Here is a 25699-nt window from a genome sequence, read left to right as displayed (position 1 = left end):
CCTTGCCAGACTTGAAGAACTATTCTGTAGAGGTGAAAGACCTAAATACAGAAAGAACTATGGAGGCTTGGATTGCAAGAGCTACGATGGAACTGTATGTGGTGGTTTGTATATAACACATAAACTCATGTGTTTTGAGTATTTGGTCTCTAGCTGATGGCAAAATGGGAGGTGGAGCCTTGCTGGAAGAGATGTGTTATTGGAAGCTGGCTTTGGGGTGTTATAAAGAGCTCAATCCCCTCTCTTGCTGCTATTTCCCACTTGCTGTGGCAGAGGTGAGGCTCTGCTCATGCCACACTTTCTTCCCATCAGCTGTTTTTGGCTGGTGTTTTGTCCCAACAGTGAGAAGGTCACTACAAACACTGGGCTGAAGGCAGTTTATGTGAGAGGTTGGCTGTGCTCTTCCTATGTCCTGACATAAGCAAAATTTAAAATTTAATTTTTTAAAATTGAAAGTAATAGCAAGGGCTGGAGAGATGGTTCAGTGATTAAAGGCACTTGCTTACAAACCCTGACAGCCCTGGTTTAATTCCCCAGTATCCAGGTAAAAGCCAGATGCACAAAGTAGCGCATGTGTCTGGAGTTTGTGTCTGTAGCAGCAGGAGGGCCTGACACACTTGCTTTTTCTGTCCCGCACCCTTCTCAAAAAATAAAAATAAAAAAGTAATGTCAGAACATTAAGCAGAAGGATGTGGCACTGAAAGACACAAACATTTCTGTTCAGTTGCAATTTCTGAGAGGTGACCACCACTGAGCTTGGGCTAGCTGTTCTTCATGGGGACCATAGGAAGAATACTAAAGGAGTGTCCTGCTCTTCAAAGTCAGCTTTATTCCCACCTGGATTAACAAATTTGGTAGTCTACCTGGTGCAATGGAAGTCTATCAAATATAGAAAAGAAAGGGTCACTGAATTTGCATCACAGTTTTTTGGAAATGGCCAGTGAATAATGTAAGGCAGGACTGTTGGATCCCTGTGAGGAGCCCTGATAGAACCATGAGAATGAACCACAGGTTGCAGTAGAGACCCCAAGGCTTTGGGGTTGGCAGGACTGTAAAATGGCCACCAAGGAGAGCTAGTGATCAGGATGAAGTTTTCCCCAGGCTGTGGCAGTCCAGCCAGAGAGTAGAATCGGAGCCCCTAAGCCATCTCTCCAGCCCAAGGTAGTTTTCTATATAGTCTATTTTGTTTTGTTTTGTTTTTTTGAGGTAGGGTCTAGCTCTGGCCCAGGCTAAACTGGAATTCACTATATACTTTCAGGCTGGCCTTTGAACTCATGATGACCCTCCTACCTCATCCTCCCAAATGCTGGGATTAAAGGTGTGAGCCACCATGCCCAGCTCACTATATAGTCTTTTGTTGTTGTTTTTCAAGGGAGGGTCTTCACTCTTGCCCACGCTGACCTGGAACTCATTCTGTAGTCCCAGGCTGGCCTTGAATTCACAGTGATCCTTCTATCTCAGCCTCCCCAGTGCTGGAATGAAAGGCGTATGCCATCGCACCTGGCTTTATATAGTCTTATACATATATGTTCAATGGTTTGCTTAAGTATTTAACAAACTGCTTGAAAAGGTTGAAGGGGGCTCTTTGTAGTACTGACCAACCGCCATGGTATTAATACTCTCACCATGGAAATATGAAACTGCCAACCAGCAATGCATGAGGGCTTCAAATTTCTCTACCAATCCTAGCAATGACTATTGTTCTTTTGTGTTAGTTTATTCAATAAAGGATAATCCTTATGATCCTCTTGCCTTATCCTAAGTACTTGTATAACAGGAGTGTGCCACCATGTTTGGCCTTTGTTATTTGTTTGTTAATATTACAGCCATCATAGCCACCACACTTGGTGTGAAATGGCATCTCATTAGGGAGTTCATTTGTATTTCACTAATGATAAGCATCTTTTCGTTGCTTATTGTCCATGAGGATATCTTTTTTCTTTTCTCAACAAGTTCTCACTATGTAGTCTGGATGGCCTTGAATTAACAATCCTGCTGCCCTAGCTTCCCAACTGCTAGAATTACCAGGCACGCACTGCCATGCCTGAACACCGGGTATCTTCTTTGGAAAAATGTCTACGCAAACCATTATAAACTGAGCTGCTTTTACGGTTCTTTTTTCCCCATTCTGTGGGTTGTCTTTCTTTTCTTGATATGACTTTGATACAAAATTTAAAACTTTTAGCCCAATTTGTGTACTTTTTTTTGTTACTTATGCATACCTAAGAATTTGTTGCTAAACCCAAAGTCTTGACAATTTACCTTGATGTGTTTTTCTTTCTCTTGTATGTTTATGTACATGTGTGTGCATGTGCATATGGAGGTCAGAGGTCACTACCTTTTTGTTTTGTTTTGTTTTGTTTGAGGCAGGGCCTCATTCTGGCCCAGGCTGGCTTCAGATTCATGGAGAACTTCCTACCTCAGCCTCCTGAGTGCTGGGATTATAGGTGAGAGCTTCTGCTCATTACTGTCCACCTTATGTTCTAAAACAATTATTTATGGTACGGGCCCAGGGCAGGCAGACTCCACACGTGGACTTGTGAGCATTCCCATTCATCTGTTGGCATGAGTGGTTCCCCACGTGGCAACATTGCGGGGCCAGGTAGGTAGGAAGAGGCTAGGGGTGCAGTCAAATTAAAAATAAATAATTTATTGTTGTGGGGGGGGTATGCACGCTCACCACAGCCTCTTGCCACTGCAAACAAATGCCAGACTTAGTGCCACCTTTTTTTCTTTCTTTTTTTTTTTTTTTTTCTTCCTGAGTTAGGGTCTCACTATAGCCCAGGCTTACCTGGAATTCATTATGTACTCTTAAACTGGCCTTGAACTCAGTGATCCTTCTACCTTGGCCTCACAAGTGCTGGGATTAAAGGGGTGTGCCACTTTTTGAGTCTGGTTTATGAGGATAGGTTGGGACTTGAACACAGGCCAGCAGACATTAACTGCTGAATCACCATCCCAGCCCCCTCCACTTTATTTTTTGAGACAAGATATTTTAATGAAAATGGAGTTCACTTTATTTGGTTACACTAGCTGGCCATCAAACCCCAGGGATCCTCCTATCTCCACTTCACCAGTACTGAGATTACTGAGGTAGGGTCTCACTGTAGCTCAGGCTGACCTGGAATTCACTATGGAGTCTCAGGGTAGCCTTGAACTCATAGCAATCCTCCTACCTTTGCCTGCCGAGTACTGGGATTAAAGGCGTGCACCACCACGCCCGGCTATCTGGCTTTTTTATACATATGCTGAGGGTCCAAACTCAGGTCCGCATGCCTGCATGACAAGCACTTTGCCAAGTGAGCCATCCCCCCAGCTCCTCTGTTCACTTTATGCTTCTCCCGCCCCTTACCTTATGCTTTCTTCTAAGAGCTTCTATGGTTTGGGATCTTATAATGAGATAACGGATTCATTTAGGGTTAATTTTATACATGGTATGAGGTAGGGGACATAGTATTATATCTTATTTTCCCCTTAAACATCACAAACAATTTTTCCATGTGATTACATATATTTTTCAGTTTTTATTATTTTTAAATTTTTAAAAATTTTTAGTTGAGAGAGAGAGAGGCAGATAGAGAATGGGTGCTCAGGGCCGAACTCTAGACGCATGTGCCCCCTTGTGCATCTGGCTTACATGGGTCCTGGGGAGTTGAACCTGGGTCGTTTGGCTTTGCAGGCAAATGCCTTAATGGCTAAGCCATCTCTCCAGCCCAGTTTTTATTATTTTGTTTGTGTGTAAAGTGGTGTGTGTATGATGTATGCACATGCACTGGCCTGCAGAGGCTGGAGCAGACCATCCCATGTCTGGTTCCATAGCTTGTCTCATTCCAGCATTTTCAAATACAATTGGTTTTAGTTGACTCTTCTCTCCCCTCTTCCCAATCACCTGGCAGGATCCTTCCACTTCTGTGTACATGCCACATATGTCCTTTCGCCTGTCCCTTACCCCTCTTCCTGCTCAACTATTGATACTTGCTCTTGGTCACCTTCCAGCTTTACAGGCTCATGCACACTCCTCCATACAGACATTACAAGCCAAGATCCACATATCAGAAAGAACATGCAGTATTATTGGTGGTTTTGAGTTTGGATCACTTCGCTTAATATAATTATTTCCATATCCATCCTTTTCCCACAAACTTCCTAATTTCATTTTCAACCTACTGAGTAGAATTCCACTGTGGATATGTGCCACAACTTTATTATCCATTCATTTGTGGATGGGCATCTGGGCTGAGTCCCCATCTCAGCTCTTATAACTAGCACAGCAATGAACATGGATGTGCGTGTATCTCTGTAAAGAGTGTGCAGTCCATACAGTATATGTCCAGAAGTGGTACAGCTGGATCATATGGCAATTCTATTTCTAACTTTTTGAGATCCCTCCATATTGATTTTCATAATGCAGTACTAGTTTGCAATCCCCAAAGCAGTGAACAGGAGTCCCTTCTGTCCTCCCATTTCATCAACCCTTTCAGCATTTATCAGTTGTGACAGCCATTCTTTCTGACTGGGGTAAGAAGTTGTACCAAAGTGATTTTTTGTTTGTTTCTTTATCTTTTTTTTTTGGTTTTCCAATGTAGGGTTTCACTCTAGCCCAGGCTGACCTGCAATTCACTATGTAGTCTCAGGGTGGCTTCGAATTTACAGCAATCCTCCTACCTCTGCCTCCCGAGTGCTGAGATTAAAGGCATGCACCACCATACCCGGCTTCAAAGTGGTTTTAATTTGGATTTCCGAGATGGCTTAAGGATGTTCAACACTTTTAAAAATATATATTAATTAAATTAATTAATTATTATTATTGTGGTTTTTCAGGTACGATCTCACTCTGAGCTGACCTGGAATTCATGCTGTATTCTCAGGGTTGCCTCCAACTCATGGTGATCCTCCTACCTCTGCCTCCTCAGCGCAGGGATTAAAAGCATGGGTACTTATTTGAGAGAGAGAGGCAGAGAGAGAGTGAGAATGGGTGTGCCAGGGCCTCCAGCCATTGCAAACAAACTCCAGACACATGCACCACCTTGTGCATCTGCTTACATGGGTCCTGGGGAATCGAACCTAGGTCTTCTGGCTTTGCAGGCAAGTGTTTTAAACACTAAGCCATTTCTCTAGCCCTGTTCAACACGTTTTAAAATACTTTAAAAATATTTATATCTCATATTTTTTATAATCATGGAAAATGTTAATAAAAATTTTAAAAACAAAAAACCAATATTTATATCTCTTTTTTTTCTGCATGTGTGTATCCATGTGATGGGTGAGCATGGAGGCTAGAAATCAATGTTGGATGCTGGAGATTAGAACTCAGGTCTTGATGCTTATCTGGTAAGTAAGCACTTTACTAACTAAGCCATCTGACCACCCTTTTTAAAATAATTATTAGCCATTTGTGTATCCTTCTTTTATGAACTGTTCGCAACATTTCCTTCCCTTGAATTTTTAAAGCTCATTACTATTCTGACTAACAATGGAAAGCTGGTTTTAAAGGCCAAAGATTAAAGCCCTAAAAACTTCTTTGGGATTTGTAACTATTAAAGCTTTAATAACAAGTCTTTGAGCAGGGTATAGTGGAGCACACCTATAATCCCAGCATTTGGGAGGCTGAGGTAGGAGGACTGCTATGAGTCTGAGGTCAGCCTGGTGCTACCAGAGCAAGTGCCAGGTGAACCTGGGCTAGAGTGAGACCCTACCACAAAACAAAATTAGTATCTGCCCCTGTCTCTCTAATAACTAAACCTATTTTTTTTTAAAATAATGTATCTTTACTGGGGTGTGGTGGCACACACCTTTAATCCCAGCACTTGGGAGGCAGAGGAAGGAAGACCGTCATGAGTTTGAGGCCAGACTACTCAATGAATTCCAGGTCAGCCTGAGCTACAGTGACACCCTACCTCAAAACAAACAAAGAACAAAAAAAGTATCTTAAAAAAAAAGTATCTTTGTTAATATGTTGTTACAGAAATCCTTTCTAACTCCCAAAGAAAATTTCTCTCTCATCATCCATGATTTGATTTTAAAACTGAGGCAGCCAACTTGTTGAGATTTAATTAGCAATCTAGAGATAAGCTATTTCTCAAGGTATCTAATCTGGAAAGCTAAATTAGTCTCATGACTGAAATCAGGTAATCACACTCCTGTTTTGTTATTTTAGATGACTTTTACCTTAAGAGCAATTACAGGATCTTCCTTCAATGTTTCTTTCTATTAGAGTTACTATTTATTTATTTATTTATTTTTGGTTTTTCGAGGTAGAGTCTCACTCTAGCCCAGGCCAACCTCCTACCTCTGCCTCAGGAGTGCTGGGATTAAAGGTGTGCACCAACATGCCAGCTTTCTATTTTATTTATTTTGGGGCACAGTCACACTAAATTGCACAGGCTGGTATGGAACTCACGACCCTCCTGCCTAAGTCTCCTGAGGGCAAATTAAATAGAGGTGATAAGTGACATGCTAGAATCTTCACATATTTTGCTACATTGCTTCCTAGAGAGACTATCAATTTGAGTTTATATTAGCAATGTATAAGTACTTTCCTGATGTCTCCCTGTAGCTTTTAAATGCTCACTGATATTTTAATTTGTATCCTGAGTGTTGGGACTATAAATGTAGGCTGCTATGCCTGACTTAGAATTATTTTGAATTATCTTGAATTTGTTGAATATTCAAGAATGGCAGGACCAAAATGTTTTATTTGGTTACCTCTTCTTCATTTTGTAGGGGACATCTATAGGCTGAGAAAGGAAAGGGACTCAATTTGCTGGTATTAGAAAACACTTAAAAGGACATTTAAGCTGGGCGATGTGGGGCACACCTTTAATCCCAGCGATTGGGAGGCAGAGGTAGGAGGATCGCTGTGAGTTCGAGGCCACCCTGAGACTACATAGTGAAGTGAATTCCAAGTCAGTCTGAGCTACAGTGAGACCCTACCTCGAAAAAACAGAAGAAAAAGGGGCCATTTAAGCCAATCTGATATTTGGAGCTACAACTTCTGTTACAACACCCTCATAAAATCACATCACAACCCTTATATCTATACTGACAAAAGACAAAAAAAAAAAAAGACCTTCCTCACTCCTAGGCATATATCTGAAGGAATCATCTCATTTCCTTAGAAGTACGTGCTCAACCATGTTTATTGCTGCTCAATTTATAATAGCTGGGAAATGGAACCAGCCTAGATGTCCCTCAACTGATGAGTGGATAATGAAGATGTGGTACATTTATACAATGGAGTTCTACTCAGCGGTAAAGAAAAATGAAGTTATGAAATTTGCAGAAAAATGGATGGACCTGGAAAGGATTATACTAAGTGAGGTAGCCCAGGCCCAGAACGTCAAGTGCCACATGTTCTCTCTCATATGTGGATCCTAGCTACAGATGATTGGGCTTCTGCGTGAGAAGAGCAGAGGCCAGTAAGTTAAAAAGGAGATATAAAGGGAAGAGAAAGGAAGGGAGGAGGGTACTTAATAGGTTGATATTGTATATATGTAAGTACAATGATTGAGATGGGGGAGGTAATATGATGGAGAATGGAATTTCAAAGGGGAAAGTGTGGGGGGGAAGGGGGGGAACTACCATGGGATTTTTTTTATAATCATGGAAAATGCTAATAAATTTTTTTTAAAGTAAACAAGTAAATAAATATTCAAAACAAAAAAAAAAAAAGACCCCTTCCTTTTCTAAGATCCTCCTACTCTGTCTCATATTGGTATAGAACATCTGAAGATACAGGCATAATTACCACACTGTGCCTTGCCTATCTTATACCTGTCTTCCCAAACTACAGGCTCATTGAAGGTCAGCTATGTGTTACCTATTCACAACAACTCTAAGTCTCCCTGCCACACCCCACTCCATTAGTCCGGTTCTCCACCACTTCCCTTAGCTTGGGCAGCAAGCTACACACTTCTTAAATGTAAGGGGGCTGACAGCCTGTGTGGCTAAAAGGAAATATCCCTTTCTCACTATCTACTTCCTCTGCCCCAAAAAGGGCATTGTAAATAAGCTGGCCTCGTCCCTATACCTTTCCTGGTATTCATTATACTTTAGCCCAACTAGTACTTTTCATCTTTCTGCTTTTGTTGATGATACTTTCATCTTTACTGCCTAGCACTAAAGCAGAAAGTACTCTGCTACCCGAGCCCCTGATTCATATAATATCTGGCAGCTACGTCATTCCTCTTGACTGTTTCAAAGTCAGCAGTATGCAGCACAGTGGTTAAGCATGTGGTCTCGAAGCACTATGGATGTAGCCAGTGGTAAAGCACTTGCCCACCACGAATCAGGCCCTGGGTTTAATTGCCAAGGCCCACCCTCTAACCCAACACACACAAACACACAGACACACACCCTGGAGATCCTAACTACCTGTAACAAAACTATTTGTGATATTTTGGGCTACATAAACTTTCTGGGCCTTAATTTTCTGATTTGTAAAAGTGCATCTAATACTACTATTTGCTTAATATAACAGACTATCAAATAGTGAGAAGAAATTAAAATACTAGGAACAAACTTAGCCAAGAAGGTGAATTACAAAACAATGATGAAAGAAATTAATGACACAAACACACAAAATGGAAAGACTTATCATGTTAACGGAGTGAAAGAATTAATACCACTAAAATGTCCATAGTACTTAAAGTGACTTACAGATTTAATGTAATTTCTATCAAAATATCAATGCTAGACTTCCCACAAGTAGAAAAGAAAAATGACCCTAAAATTCATATGGAACCACAAAGATCCCAAATAGCCAAAAGGATCTTGAGCTAAGAGAACAAAGCTGGAAACATCACAGCACCTGTTCCTAACACATAATAGTGGCTAGAGTAAGCAAAATAGCAGCACTGTCATGGAAAACTCACACTCACACACACACACACACACACACACACACACACACACGCGCGCGCGCGCGCGCGCGCGCACACGCGCGCGCGCGCCCTCAGGGTGTAGGTGAAATACCTAATGTTATTCAAATTTACTAATTTGAATTTAGGGGCTAATGCTAGAGCCAAGTACAAAGTTAAGCCTTTAGAAATTCGTCTCTTGGAGCTGGAGAGAAGGCTTAGCAGTTAGGCACTTGCCTGAAAAGTTTTCCCAGTACCCATATAAAACCAGATGCACAAAGTGGCGTATGCATCTGAAGTTTGTATGCAGTGGCTGGAAGCCCTGGTATGCCTATTCTCTCCCTCTCCCTCTCCTCCTCCCTCTCCTCTCCCCTCTCCCTCCCCCTCCCTCTCTTCTCTCTCTCTGCTTGCCAATAAATAAAAAACTTTTTAAAAACTAAAAAAAAATTAGCTCTCATTATATCAAATATAAGACTAAAATATAAATTTCCGCTTCTTACCATCCACCCCACCAATCTTTCCCAAGCTATTTCTCTACAGTTGCTTTTTCCACATCAGTAGATGACAATTCTAACATTTAGACCAAAAATCTTAGAATCATTCTTGACTGTTCATTTTTCCTTATCTACACATAATTCACAAGCTAGATTACTTTCAATTCCACTTTCAAATAAATTCATAAGCTGAGCATGGTGGTCCATGCCTATAATCCTAGCACTATGGAGGCTGAGGTAGGAGGATCATTGATCATTGTGAGACTGAGGTCAGCCTGGGCTACAGTAGAACCCTGCCTTGAAAAAAAAAAAAAAAGAACTTACTACATCCAGGGCTCCTGCTCTGATGCTACTTGATATTCTTGGTTCTAGACTATGTAAGGAGTAGGGTTTGGTCCTTGCCTCTCTTCTCAAAGCCAGAATGATCCCATTGATATACATGCAGTCTGACTATAAAACTTCATTTCTTTTCTCCTCTAGCCACTGCAAACAAGCTCCAGATGCACGCACCCCCTTGTGCATCTGGGGAATCAAACCTGGGTCCTTAGGCTTCACAGGCAAGTGTCTTAATCACTAAGCCATCTCTCCAGCTCAGAACCTCATCTCTTTAAGCCCTGGAGTACCTTATAGCAACAGCAATTAACCATTTAAAAAAAATTTTTGTTTATTTATTTGAGAGTGACAGACACAGAGAGAAAGAGAAAGGGAGAGGGGGAGAGAGAGAGAGGGAGAGAGAATGAGTGTGCCAGGGCCTCCAGCCACTGCAAACGAACTCCAGACACATGTGCCCCCCTGTGCATCTGGCTAACGTGGGTCCTGGGGAATCGAGCCTCGAACCACGGTCTTTAGGCTTCAAAGGCAAGCGCTTAACCACTAAGCCATCTAGCCCAATCTTCTTTTTAAAATCATTTATTTATTTGAGAGGGGAGAGGGAGAGGGAGGACAGAGAATGGGCACTCCAGGGCCTCTTGCCACTGCAAATAAGCTTCAGTCACATTGCCCCTTTGTACATCTAGCTTTATAAGGGTGTTGGGGAATTGAACCCCAGCTGTAAGGCTTTACAATCAAGTGCCTTTAACGACTGAGCCATCTCCCCAGCCCCAAATTTACCCTTTTAATGACCCACCTGGGCCCCTGTTACCTGTCTAACTTCTGTTACTTGGCGCCTTGCTAATCTTTTCCAGCCACAATGGCCTTCTTGATGTCCTGCAACTATGTCGAGTATATTTTCATATCAGAGCCTTTGCCCTTTTTGTTCCTTCTTCTAAGAAAATCTGCTCAAAGGTTATCTTACATCCTTTCTAAAGTAGCACTGGAAGGGATTGGGGAGATAGCTCAGTGAGCAAGAGTGCTTACTGTACAAGCATGAGGACCTGAGTCAAATCCCCAGCACCCATGTAAAAAGACAGTCATGGCTACATATGCCTATAACCTCAGTGCTAGGGGAGCAGAGACAGGAGAATCGCTGGGGTTCACTGATCAGCCAGTCGACCCAAATAAATAATAAAATAAAAAAGGCAGCTTTAGGGTAGTGAGAGGTTTCATCTCATGGAAACAAAGCAGAAGTGCAGCAGACGCCTGATGTTCTCTGACATGTGTGGATGGGCCATGCACGGGTGCACATGCACACAACATATCACATCCGAAAGAACACATGCTTCATACACACATCAAACAAATTTCATTTTTATTATTTAAAAATATTTTATTTATTTTTATGAGAGACAGAAAGAGAATGGGTGCACCAGGACCTCCAGCCACACCTTGCGCAGCTGCCTTACATGGGTACTAGGGAATCAAAGGTGGGATCTTAGGCTTCACAGGCAAGCCTCTTAACCACTAAGCCATCTCTCCAGCCCCTCCCCCAAACAATTTTTAAACAGTAAATTCTCGATGCCCCTTTGCTGCTCTTCACAGCATTAAACCACCTGGCATACTATAGATTACTTGTTGACATGATCACTATCTGAGCCTCACCACTAGCATGTAAGCTAGTTTGTGACTTCTCGGCTAGCAGTCTCTCCCCACCAAAGGCTCTCTTTACAGATGGGAACACGCATATGTGACCAGGTGCATCCCAGACCCCAGGCCCTGAATACTAACTGGATGTGCTGGTGCTTATCAGTAGTAAAGCATACTAAGTTGCAATGACACAATTTGGTACATTTCACCCATTGCTCATACTAAAAATATTTTCACATTAAAAATATTTTTATTTATTTGTATTTATTTCAGAGAGAGAGAGAGGGAGGGAGGGAGGGAGGGAGGGAGGGAGGGAGAGAGAGAGAGAGAGAGAGAGAGAGAGAGAGAGAGAGAGAGAGAGAATGGACATGCCAGGGCCTCCAGCCACTGCAAACAAACTCCACCTTGTGCATCTGGTTTACATGGGTCCTGGGGAATTGAACCAAAGTCCCTTGGCTTTGCAAGTAAATGCCTTACTTGCTAAGCCATCTCTCCAACCCATTTTTTATATTTTATTTTTTGGTTTATCAATTAAAAAAATTTTTTTTGTTTATCTGAGAGAGAAAGGGGAAGAGAGAGAAAGGAAGGGGGGAGATGAAATGGGTGTACCAGGGCCTCTAGCCACTGCAAACAAACTCCGGGTACATGAGCCATCTTGTACATCTGGCTTACATGGGTCTTGGGAAATTGAACCTAGGTCCTTTGGCTTTGCAGGCAAAAGCCTTAAGCCCTAAGCCATATCCCCAGCCCTCACATTTGTTTAAATAAAATATTTTATTTATTTATTTTGTTGTTTTTTGTTGAGATAGGGTCTCTAACCCAGGTGGCCTTGAACTCACGGCAATCCTCCTACCTCTGCCTCCCAAGTACTGGGATTAAAGGCATGCACCACCACGCCCAGCTTATTTATTTATTTATTTAAGAGAGAGAGAGAAAGACAGACAGACAGACACACACACACACACACACACACAGAATGGGCATGCCAGGGCCTCCAGCCACTGCAAGCAAACTCCAGATGCATGTGCCACCTTGTGCATCTGGCTTACATGGGTATTGGGGAATCAAACTTGGGTCCTTAGGCTTTGTAGGCAAGTGCATTAACCATGCTAAGCCATCTCTCCAGCCTTCTCCCCTTTCTTTTGAGGTAGAGTCTCACTCTGGCCCAGGCTGATCTGGAATTCACTATGGAGTCTAGGCTGGGCTTCAAACTCACAGTGATCTTCCCAAGTGTTGGGACTAAAGGACTAGGCCACCAGGGCCGGCCCTCCCACTTAAAAAAAAAAATTATTTATTTGAGACAGAAAGGGGGGGCAGAGGCTTCTTGACACTGCAAATGAACTCCAGACACATGTGTCACTTTGTGAAAAACCTAAGGACCTATGTTCAACTCTCTAGATCCTACATAAGACAGACACACAAGGTGAGGCAAGTGCAAGGTCACACATCCCCACTAGATGGTGCAAGAGTCTGGAGTTCGAGTTCAGTGGTTGATGCCCTGGCATGCCAATTTTCTCTCTCCTCTCTCTCTCTCTGAAATTAAAAATAAAAATATTTAAAAACTAAAAAAAAAAAAACTAAACATACGCATTTATTAATATGGAAATTAGAAATGATTTCAACAGAAATGAGGTTATTTCTCAAACAACTTGATTTTTAGGAGGTGAAAATAGAGTAACTAAAGGCTAGTGGAAGACTAACTCTGGCTGAGGAAGGCTAGAAGGATTATGATGCTGTTTGAACTTCAAATTTAAACTCTTCATTGCCTAAGATTAAAATGAAAATCACTGTTAAACTCTCAATACCAGGGTTCTTTTCACAAAATAACAAAGAAGAGGGCAAGAGAAAGAAGTATATAATTTAAAATCTCTATGTGTTCTGAGAACTGTGCTAGGTCCTTCTTTACTGATTCAGCCCTCAACTAACTGCAAAGTGCACTGTTGGGCTTCATTTTAGAGATGAAGACACTGAGCTAGTGAGTGGAGTGGAGACAGAACACAAGCCTGACTGAAGTAAAATCTATTACAACCAACCTCCCTACCCTCCCCCAAACTCACTGTAAATCTCCCAACTTGACTGCCATTTACTTGATCAATTTTTAAATTTCATTTTCAAAACTAGAGAAATGGGAAATTACTTTGGAAAGTCATTTTGGCCAAAGATGATCCTGTCTTTGGGAAAAAAAAAAAAGTTATTCTGATGCCATTTGGTATCATCAATATAGGTCATGCTCCTGTTATTGAAAAGTATCATACAGGAACTAAATTAGAGTTGGAAGAAATACTGAAGGTGACTGAGTTCAATTTGCTACTCAGCAAAGGCCTACCATTTATAGTAGCTCAAATGACTGATTATATATAACCTCTGGCAGCACCTTTCTACCCATCCAAATACTAACCAGGTCCAAGCCTGCTGAGGTTCCAAGATCAGACAAGATTCAAGGTGGTATAGCCATAGACTGATAGCACCCTTTTGCATGGCATGTTCAGAACCCTGTCAGTCAGAGCTCCTTCTGGAAAGCTCTGGAGACTGACAAGTTTTTACTTGGAGTTAAAATTCTGCCTTATAAAGAACTTAGCATGGGCTGGAGAGATGGCTCAGTGGTTAAGGTGCTTGATTCTCCAGGGCCCACATAAAGCCAGACACTAGGTAGCCCATGCATCTGGAGTTTGTTTGCAGTGGCTAGAGGCCTTGGTGCACTCACTTCTTTAAAAAAAAAAAAAAAAAAAAAAAAAGAAGAACTTATCTTGAATATCTGTCAGTCTCTGGTCCAATTCTGCCCTTACAGCAATGTCTGCTCCTCTGTTCTACAACAGTCTCCCAGAGATAAGAAGGTATAGTTATTCTTCCTTAATTTTCACTTATCCATCCAATTCCTTCAATTTTCTCTCCTTGCTATTCACTTCTGATTAGACTTTAATTTACAAATTTCCTTCCCTTAAAAAAAATTACATTTGGAACCAACAGGCACAACAGTGGCACATCTGTCATAGTGGAAACCAACTGCCCTCTAATTGGACAGGAGGCCTGCTCCATGGGAGGGAATACATCCCTGATACTGAAAACTTAAAACAGGGGTAGTCATGAGCCCTAAAGGTGTAATGTCTGCTGCTGTCTAGCTAAATGTATAAACTATGCTTATCAAACTGCCTAGTAAGCACTTCTCTTAATATTCATACCTTTATATTAATGCTACTGTCACTTTTGGTAGAGAATCTTCTCTTTTCAGATGGCAGTGACCTTGGGACGACTCAGAAGGTATCATGGTGCTAGAAAGAAGTGACCAGAGTGCTCAGTACTGCAATATCTCTATCACACCTTCCAAGGCTCAGGGTCTAATGTGGAAGAGGTGGCAGAAAGAATGTAAGAGCCAAAGGAAGGATAGGACTTCTTACAACATGCTCCCCCCAGACACAAAATGGCTTGGATATCCATGACCTCATACTGCCTGACACTACCTACACAAGACCATCATAAGAGGAGGAAAAGATCATGACATCAAGATAAAAGAGAGATTGATTGAGATGGGTAGAGGATATGACGGAGAATGGAGTTTCAAAGAGGAAAGTCGGGGGAGGTAGGTTATTACCATGGGATGTTCTTTATAATCATGGAAGCTGTTAATAAAAATTTGAGGAAAAAAAAAAAAACCAATTACATTTGGGCCAGAGAGATAGCTCAACAGTTAAGGTGCTTGCTGGCAAAGTCAAAGGACCCAGGCTCAATTTCCCAGTACCCACGTAAAGCTGGATGTACAAGGTGATGCATGTGTCTGCAGTTTGTTTTCAGTGGCTAGAGGCCCATGTGCACCCATTCTCTCTATATCCGTACCCCCATCTGCTTCTTTTTTCTCTCTCTCTCAAATAAATAAAAAAAATATTTTTTTAAAAAGCAATTATTTTTTTCTCTCCTGCTTTGCTCAGTTTTCTGCTGCTGTCTTTCCTCCTGATTAAAGGAAAAAAGAAAAAGAAACGAAGTGACATAATGGTTCTGATAATGGTAGCCAGTGAAGACCTAAAATGATCTATTCCTTATTTCTTCATCATTGTGATGGTTAATTCCCCCAGGTAGGGTCTCACTCTAGCTCAGGCTGACCTGGAATTCACTATGTAGTCTCAGGGTGGCCTCAAAGTCACGGTGATCCTCCTACCTCTGCCTCCTGAGTGCTGGGATTAAGGGTGTGCACCACCACGCCCGGCTAGTGATGGTTAATCTTCACTGTCAAACTGATTGGATTTAGGATCACCAAGGAAACATACCTGTGGATGTGTCTATGAGGGTGTTTCCAGACAAGTTTAACTGAAAAAGGAAGATCCAATCTGAAGTGGACAGAGTGATAGACTGGGGTCCCAGGCTGAATAAAAAGGAACAAGCAAGTGGGCTGGAGGGATGGCTTAGCGGTTAAGGCATTTGCCTGCAAAGCCAAAGGACCCAGGTTCTATTCCCCGAGACCCACATTAGCCAGATGTACAAGGTGGTGCATGCATCTGGAGTTTGTTTGCAGTGGCTGGAGGCCCTGGTGTGCCCATTCTTTCTCTCCCACTCTTTCTCGGTTAAATAAATAAATAGGAACAAGCAAGCTAAGCACCATTGCTCTGTCTCTGTGTCTTGGCTGTGTATATAATATGACCAGTTGCCTCATGCTCCTCCTGTCATGACCTCCCCACCGTGATGGACTATCCCCTCAAACTGTGAGCCAAAATGAACCCTTCCTTCCTTAAAATGTCAGGTATTTTCAAGTAATTAATATAATCATCACTGCCATCATTGTTGTCATCGTTCAGAACAGTAAAGATGTACTCTGTGCCATGCATGGTATTAGGTACTGCTTTTATACAGAACCTTAAGAGTCCAAGGGGGGAAGTAACATAAGCCATTTAAGTTAATCTATATAAACAGAATGCTGAAGAGGAAATGAAGACAGGTTTGAAAGAGTTAGGAATAGTTTCTCAATTTAATATTTTAGTTGGTCTTTAAACATCAATGAGAGGAGTCTGTCAGAGTTATATGGGACAGAGATACTTATTCAGTACATGAAAATACACAAGACATATTAGGAAAACAACAAATAGTTCAGTATGGCTGGAGTATACCTTGTATTGCCAATAAATGAAAAAGTGCTTGCCTGTAAAGCCTAACAACCCAGGTTCAATTCCCCTGTACCCATGCAAAGCCAGATGTGCAAAGTGGTGCATGTGTCTGAAGTTCGTTTGCAGTGGCTGGAGGCCCTGGTGCACTTAATCTCTTTCTCTCTCCCACCCTCTCTCTCTCTTTCTATCCTCTCTGCTTGCAAATCAATAAAATATTTTTTTAAAAAAGAAAAAGCAAAGGCAGATTGAGGGCAGACTATGGACAGAGAGTAATAAATTTCATCTCACAGCCTGGCATTCCTAAGTAGTAAGAAACCACTGGAGGTTTTTAAACTTGGGTTCTCAATTTACATTTTATAACAACTATTCTAGTAGTAGCCTGAGTTCAGTGTAGGAACATCAGAAAATGAAGGATCAATAGGAACTGTTGAAGCAGCCCAAAGAAAAAGCTAAAACAATGGGATGAAAAGGGGCAAGTAAAAAAATTTAGCAGACAGAATCTATATAATTTGATCCTGATAGTAAAACCCCATTTTTAGTGCTGTGGTCTGAGAAGCTATAAAACAAGATGGGAGACATTTTAACTGCTGAGTTTGCAGGAAAAAAGTAAATTACAGACTCCTGAATCTGTTAGCTCAAAAACAAAACAAAAACAAAAACGAAATAAAACAAAACAGCTGAATCTGGGGTCTTCTTACTAGCCGGGAGGCTTTCCCAGCTGCTGAGCGTGCTAGGCTGCGGTGAGTGTAGGTCAGCAGCAGCAGGTACGGGCTACAGCGCTGGATTCAGGCCCACCGCCAGCCCCAACGCTTCGCTTCGACAGCAAGAGCACGGATTCAGGCCCACCCACCAAGTTCTTAACAGCACTCCCTAGTTCTAGGGACTTGTAGGGCATGTAATTAACTGTGAACAAGGCAACTATTCTTTGGACAAAGATGCTAACTACCCTGAGGTGCCAAGGAAGGGGAAGGCAGCCAGCACCCAGCTTCAGGGAAAGCATGACGCTGGGGAGCGCCACCCAGCTCCGGCCCAACACAGAGGCACCTAAAACTGAGGACGACCTGGTTGTTCGTATCTTTGGCACAGGAACAATACCACTACTATCAATAAAATATACACTGGAAAACAGTTTGCTTACATGTTCCATAACCTGTTTTAGTTAAGTACATAAGGCCAAATGTGTGCTGTTCCCCAGGGAAAAATTCTTTAACCAGTCTAAAAATATCACTGTAGTTCTATCTGCTAGAATGAAGAAAAAATTTTAAACATTTATTTATTTTCAGAGAGCAAGAGAGAGAATATGGGCATGTCAGGGCCTCTAGCCACTGCAACTGAACTCCAGACACATGCGCCACCTGGTGCATCTGGCTTATGTGGGCACTGAGGAGCTGAACCTGAGTCCTTAGGCTTCAGTCAAGTACCTTAGCCATCTCTAAGCCATCTCTCCAGCTCTGAAGATTTTTCTTTTGCTTTCTCAAGGTAGGGTCTGGCTCGACCCAGGCTGACCTGGAATTCACTATGCAGTCTCCAGGTGGCCTCACAGTCACAGGGATTTACCCACCTCTGCCTCCTGAATACTGGGATTAAAGGCCGAGCCACCATGTACAGCTTGAAGAATTTTTTTTTTCTTTGTTTGGTTTTTCAAGGTAGGGTCTCAGTCTGGTTCAGGCTGACCTGGAATTCACTATGGAGTCTCAGGGTGACCTCGAAATCTCGGGGATACTCCTACATCTGCCTCCCGGGTGCTGGGATTAAAGGCGTGCGCCACCATGCCCAGCTTGAAGAAATTTTTTTTTATTTTTTTTTGGTTTTTCGAGGTAGGGTCTCACTGTGGTCCAGGCTGACCTGGAATAAACTCTGTAGTCTCAGGGTGGCCTTGAACTCACGGCGATCCTCCTACCTCTGCCTCCCGAGTGCTGGGATTAAAGGCGTGAGCCACCACGCTCGGCTTTGAAGAAATTTTTAATAGAAAACAGATAGCCCTGCTTCCAGTTAAGATGGCAGTGTAGGCACCATGCCAAAGCAGCCTAGGGGGAAAAAGACCAAAAAAACTCAGCAAAATAGACACTTTTACTAAAAAGCGAGGTGTTTAGGAAATTGGAACGGCAGCGGAGAAGTACAAGAGATCCAGAGCATCCAGAGATGCAGGATGGTTCAATATACGCAAATCTATAAATGTAATACATTATATAAATGGATTGAAGGACAAAAATCAAATGATCATCTCATTAGATACAGAGAAAGTGTTTGACAAAATCAAACATCCCTTCATGATAAAAGTCCTACAGAGACTGGGAATAGAAGGAACATATTTCAATATAATAAGAGCTATTTATGACAAGCCTACAGCCAACATATTACTAAATGGGGAAAAACTGGAAGCTTTTCCACTAAAATCAGAAACAAGGCAAGGGTGTCCACTGTCCCCACTCTTATTTAATATAGTTCTGGAAGTCTTAGCCATTGCAATAAGGCAAGAGACACACATAAAAGGGATACAAATTGGAAAGGAAGAGATCAAGTTATCATTATTTGCAGATGACATGATTCTATACATAAAGGACCCTAAAGAAACTACTAGCAAACTGTTAGAGCTGATCAAAACCTACAGCCATGTAGCAGGATACAAAATAAATACACAGAAATCAGTAGCCTTCATATATGCTAACAACAAACACACAGAGGATGAAATCAGAGAATCACTCCCATTCACAATTGCATAAAAAAAAATAAATAAAGTACCTTGGAATAAACCTAACAAGGAAGTAAAGAATCTCTACAATGAGAATTTTAAAACTCTCAAGCAAGAAATTGCAGAAGATACTACAAAGTGGAGAGACATCCCTTGTTCTTGGATTGGAAGCATCAATATTGTGAAAATGGCAACCTTACCAAAAGCAATTTACACATTTAATGCAATCCCTATCAAAATTCCAAAAACATTCTTTATGGAAATAGAAAAAACAATCCAAAAATTCATTTCAAATCACAAAAAACCTCGAATATCTAAAATAATACTGAGGGCTGGAGAGATGGCTTAGCGGTTAAGCGCTTGCCTGTGAAGCCTAAGGACCCCGGTTCGAGGCTCGGTTCCCCAGGTCCCATGTTAGCCAGATGCACAAGGGGGCGCACGCGTCTGGAGTTCGTTTGCAGTGGCTGGTAGCCCTGGCGTGCCCATTGTCTGTCTGTCTCTCTCTCTCTCTCTCTCTCTCTCTCTGCCTCCTTCTCTGTCTGTTGCTCTCAAATAAATAAATAAAAAAATAAACCAAAAAAAAAATTTAAAATAATACTGAGCAACAAAAATAAAGTTGATGGTATCACCATACCTGATTTTAACCTATACTACAGAGCCATAGTAACAAAAACAGTGTGGTGCTGGCACAAAAACAGATATGTAGATCAATGGAACAGAATAGAGGACCCAGATATAAGTCCAGGTAGCTATAGCCACTTGATACTTGATAAAAATGCCAAAAACACTCATTGGAGAAAAGACAGCTTCTTCAGCAAATGGTGCTGGGAAAACTGGATATATATCTGTAGAAGGATGAAAACAGATACTTCTCTTTCTCCATGCACAAGAATTAAGTCCAAATGGATAAAAACCTTAACATCAGACCTGAAACTCTGAAACTGCTAGAGGAAAAAGTAGGGGAAACCCTTCAACATATTGGTCTTGGCAAAGACTTTCTGAATACAGCCCCAATTGCTCAGGCAATAAAACCACAGATTAATCACTGGGACCTCATGAAATTACAAAGACTTTGCACTGCAAAGGACACAGTGAAAAAAGCAAAGAGGCAACCTACAGAATGGGAAAAAAATCTTCGCCGGCTATATATCTGATAGAGGATTAATATCTAGGATATACAAAGAACTCAAAAAGTTAAATAATAAGGAATCAAATAAGCCAATCAATAAATGGGCTATGGAACTAAAGGGAGCATTCTCAAAAGAAGAAATACGAATGGCATTATAAGCATCTTAAAAGATGTTCTACGTCACTAGTCATCAGGGAAATGCAGATTAAAACTACATTGAGGTTCCATCTCACTCTTGTCAGATTGGCTACCATCATGAAAACAAATGATCATAAATGTTGGCAGGGATGTGGAAAAAGAGAAACCCTTCTACACTGCTGGTGGGAATGCAATGTGGTCCAGCCATTGTGGAAATCAGTGTGGAGGTTCCTAAAACAGCTAAAGATTGATCTACCACATGACCCAGCTATAGCACTCCTAGGCATATATCCGAAGGACTCATCTCATTTCCTTAGAAGTACGTGCTCAACCATGTTTATTGCTGCTCAATTTATAATAGCTGGGAAATGGAACCAGCTTAGATGGCCCTCAACTGATGAGTGGATAATGAAGATGTGGCACATTTATACAATGGAGTTCTATTCAGCGGTAGAGAAAAATGAAGTTATGAAATTTGCAGAAAAATGAATGGATCTGGAAAGGATTATACTAAGTGAGGTAACCCAGGCCCAGAAAGCCAAGCGCCACATATGTGGATCCTAGCTACAGATGACTGGGCTTCTGCGTGAGAAGGAAAATACTTAGTAGCAGAGGCCAGTAAGTTTAAAAGGAGATATAAAGGGAAGAGAAAGGAAGGGAGGGGTGTACTTAATAGGTTGGTACTGCATATATGTAAGTAGAATGATTGAGATGGGGAGGTAATATGATGGAGAATGGAATTTCAAAGGGGAAAGCACGGGTGGGGGGGAGGGTATTACCATGGGATATTTTTTATAATCATGGAAAATGTTAATAAAAATTGTGAAAAGATTAAAAAAAAAATAATCCTGAAAAAAAAAAAAAAGAAAACAGATAGTCTATCATTTTAATTGCCAATCCAGGATATATACCACCCCCTCATATCTACAAGGCACCCAGGAGTATAAAAACACACCCAAGTTGTTGAATGATCTCTGACCAATGTGTATTTGTCTTCTAAACACAGATAAAAGAGCAAAGGAAAATTCTGCAAAGTTATGGATTGATCTAGGAGTCTCTTTTTCCTTCTAGGAAAACTTACTTTTTTACTACATTAAAAAGATACAGCAAGCTGGGCGTGGTGGCGGAGGCCTTTATTCCCAGCCCTCGGGAGGCAGAGGTAAAAGGATTGCCGGGAGTTTGAGGCCATGCTGAGACTACATAGTAAATTCCAGGTCAGCCTGGGCTAGAGCAAGACCCTACCTTGAAAGGGCCAAAAAAGAAAGAAAGATACAGCAGGGCTGAAGAGACGGCTTAAATCAATTAAGATGCTTGCCTGCAAAGCCAAAGGTTCAATTCCTCAGGACCTAACATAAGCCAAATATACAAGGTTGTGCATGTGGAGTTTGACTGCAGTGGCTGGAAGCCCTGGCATGCCCATTCTCTCTGTGTCTGCCTCTCTCATTCATAAATAAATAAATAAATAAATAATTTAAAAAAAAATTCTTGCCAGGTGTGGTGGTGCATACCTTTAATTCCACCATTCAGGAGGCATAGGTAGGAAGATTTTGAGGCAAGCCTGGGACTACAGAGTGAGTTCCAGGTCAGCCTGGGCTAAAGTGAGACTCTACCTTGGGGGGAAAAAAAAAGTCTGAGACTGATCTACAGCACCCCCTGCTTGCTGCCCACTGTCTACACACTATCTAAATAAAATGGTTCAGGTGGGCCAATCAGGTCTTCCCCTTACATACTTGAATCTGATGTTACCCCAGGTGTATATGGGCCTTTCAGTTCTGTTTTTTGATCTAAACTTTTCCACTTGCCTCTGCTTTATAGTTTGGGGTAACTTTTCATTTTAATTACATGTATGATTTTTCTCTGATCTCTGAATCTACCATGTGGGTGAACTCTGGACTTGCTACCTGTGTACTTATTCTAAATTTGGGGTAACAATGAGTGTAATCCTCTTCATCACTCATATCTTTGAATCTCTTAGTTTCTTCTTTGATATCTGCCCTCTCATTTTTCCCTACACAAGCTCCTATATTCTGTGTTCCAAAAGCCTCAGTTTCTCTTAAGTCCACATGCTTGCAGCTTTACCCCACTTTCTCTTTAGGCCTCAGTTTTATTCTCATCCACATGCTTACAGCTCTACTCCAGTTTTTCCCCAGAGACTTGCAATCTCTCTTCTACTTGGATACCTTCCCTCACCAGGAAAGCACATGGCAGATGCCATGTGTGTGTTCCAAGTCTCTCTATACAGATATCTAAGTGCTACTTTCCGTGTGCTTACAACTCTGTTCCAGTCCTTTCCTAAAGTCCTCAATTCTCTTAAATTAACCTTATAAATTATAGTGTTTCCACATGACAGCATGTTTCTTACGTTCCAAGTGTTTTTTATACTCCCATCCTACACCCAATCTCTCTTCAAAGAAACCCACAATTTGTGATTTTCTCCTAAACTGAACAATTCATAATCTATCCTTCTTGAGTCCGTCTTTATTAATTCTTTATTAAAGGTAGGAAAGAACCCAAACCTTGGGGTTCATAAATTCTGAGGGTCCCTCCTGAACCACAAAATTGTGCAGCAGTGGCACATGCCTTTAATCCCAACACTGGAGAGACAGATATAAGAGGTCAGAGGATAGCTGTGAGTTCAAGGCCAACCTGAGTGAATTCCAGGTCATCCTGGGTCACAGCGAGACCCTACTTCAAAAAACATGAATAAATAAATGAATGAATAAATAATAATAAATGAATGAATAAAATAAAATTTAAAAATATAAATGCACAGAAAGACAGTTGTAATACATAAAAGAAAGGACTGATATTCTGAATAAAAAACTCTGATTATTCATCAAAAGAAATCAAAATAATAATAGGATCTAATCAGGCAATTCACTAAAAAAAATCACTTAAGTTGACTCTGAAGAAGGGGTAAAGATGTTCAACCACATCAGTAATCAGCAAAATGCAAATAGAGGAAATAAATACATTATCATTTCATATCAGATTAGCAAAAAAATTACTCTGGCAATATCAAGGGAAGGATCTGAAACACTGCTAGGATTATTTTTAAAAACTATTTCACTTATTTACTTGAGACGGAGACAGAGGGTAAGAGGGAGTATGAGCACACCAGGGCTCCATAGGCTTGTGCGACTCTGTGCACCTGGCTTCACTGGGCACTGAGGAATTGAACCCAGGCTGTCTGGTTTTGCAAGTAAATGCCTTTCACAATTGGGCCATCTTTCCAGCCTTTAATTTTCTTCCTTCTTTCCTTTCTTTCGTCTTGCTCCCTCATTCTTCCCCCTCCCTCTCTTTCTCTCCTTCCTTCCTTCCTAACAGACCGAATATTATTATGTAGCCCAGGAGACTCTCAAACTTGTCTCCCCCCGCCCCCCCAGGTAGGGTCTCACTCCAGCTCAGGCTGACCTGGAATTCACTATGTAGTCTCAGGGTGGCCTTAAATTCAGGAAAATCCTCCTACCTCTGCCTGCCAAGTGCTGGGATTAAAGACATGCACCACCACGCCTGGCCAAGCTTGTCATTTTTAAAATTAATTAATTAATTAATTAATTAATTTGAGAGAAGGAGGGGGAAGAGAGAGGCAGGTATAGAGAGAATGGGTGCATCAGGGCCTCCAGCCACTGAAAATGAACTCCAGGCACATGTGCCACCTTGTACATCTTATGTGGGTCCTGGGGAGTTGAACCTGGGTCCTTTGGTGTTACAGGCAAACATTTTAACCCCTAAGCCATCTCTCCAGCCAAACTTGTCATTTTTTTTGTTACAGCCCTCCTAATGCTGGTATTACAGAAGTACACCTCCATGCCTGGCTTACTCTTTAGTTCTTGATCTGTATAGCTAAAAACAAGACAGACCAATCAGCTAACACCCATTTCCCTGCTGCAGTAGTCTGTTCCACGCTGCTGGGATGAACATCCAGACGGTTAGTTTTATAGGAGGAATGGGATTTATTTCAGGCTTACAGATCCAGTGAAGTTCCACAATGACAGAAGAGACTGGCCCCCTTTCACAGATCCACGCAGAAAGCCAGCAGCAGAGACCCAGGCAGAGTTCAGACACAGTGCATACCTTTAGGCTAGAAATCAGATCCATTCCCAACAATACCCCCTCCATGGGCTGGAGAGATGGCTCCAGACAGGCAGCTGGAGACAAGCTTTTGTTTTAAAAACAAAAACACACCAGAGTCTATTGGGGAAAATACATTCAAACTACCAGTCTTCCTAACACAACTTCCAGTCCAGAAATATAAGCAAGGACTGTCTAGGTTCAGATACAGTGTCTAAACTCAATTTTTGTCAGTTCAAAACTAGAAATTTAGCAGTTACTTTTACTACCTGAGCTTTACCTACTTGAGGTTTTGTTTTCTGTTTCTGCAGCTCAAACCCAAGGCCTTGTATATGCTAAGTCAGTGCTGTACCACTGAGCCATACCCCAGCCCACAGCTCTTATATGAAATGAGTTCATGGGCTAGAGGGATGGCTTGGCAGTTAAGATTTTGCCTGCAAATCCAAAGGACCCTGGTTTGATTCCCCGGGACCCACGTTAACCAGATGCACAGGGGGTGCACACATCTGGAGTTTGTTTGCAATGGCTGGAAGCCCTAGCACACCCATTCTTCCCTTCTTTCTCTCAATCTCCCACTTTCTCCGTCAAATTAAGTAAAAATAAAATATTTAAAATGAGTTCACTACTTTGGAGAGTTGTATGGTAATTTGAATATGATAATGTAAATGCATGCCCCCACAGGTGTTTTATTAAAATTGAGTTTGAAGCTTCAGCCTCTAGCTGCAGATCCCTGATAGGGAGTATGTCACTGGGGCAGATCTGAATTCCAGCCCAAAGGTGTGGAGAGAGCAACGAGAGCTCTGAGGGTTGGTGGTTGCTTGATTTCTCTCTGCTTGGATTTTTGAAAGGAAGCCAGCTTCTTCTGCCATTGATGAAACTTCGCCTGGATATGTAAGCTTGTAATAAACTCAGTCCTCCCATAAACTGTGTCTGGGTGGATGCCTGTCCCAGCACAATGGAGCAGACTGCAACAGAATCTGGGACCAGAGAAATGGGGTGTGGCTCTGATGAATCTGACCATGTAGATTTTGGTCTTTTGGAACTTGTGTGCTGGAGGAATGTGGCAGGACTTGATACTTACAACTGCAGAAGCCTTACAGAGTGGTAAGTCAAATGTTATGGGCTATTCTGGTGAGTTTGAAAATGCTAAATGCAGAGAGAATTGTGTTGGCTAATGAACTTTCAAAGGGGAAGGAAAGGCAGCCGAAAACTGTTGAAACTGGGCTACTGGCATATAAAGGCTGGCTGCATTCTGCTACCCA

General features: G+C 41.8%; 1 protein-coding gene across 3 annotated transcripts in view; it reads right to left on the bottom strand.

Moving 5' to 3' along the window:
- Window positions 1-25699, bottom strand: part of Fam168a (family with sequence similarity 168 member A) — a 178674-nt gene that overhangs the window by 34885 nt on the left and 118090 nt on the right. The window lies entirely within an intron of this gene.

This window comes from Jaculus jaculus, chromosome 3 (genome assembly GCF_020740685.1).
Source record: "Jaculus jaculus isolate mJacJac1 chromosome 3, mJacJac1.mat.Y.cur, whole genome shotgun sequence".
Lineage (NCBI taxonomy): Eukaryota > Metazoa > Chordata > Mammalia > Rodentia > Dipodidae > Jaculus > Jaculus jaculus.
The sequence above is the reverse complement of the archived record's forward strand: the minus strand, read 5'-3'. Positions and strand labels throughout refer to the sequence as shown.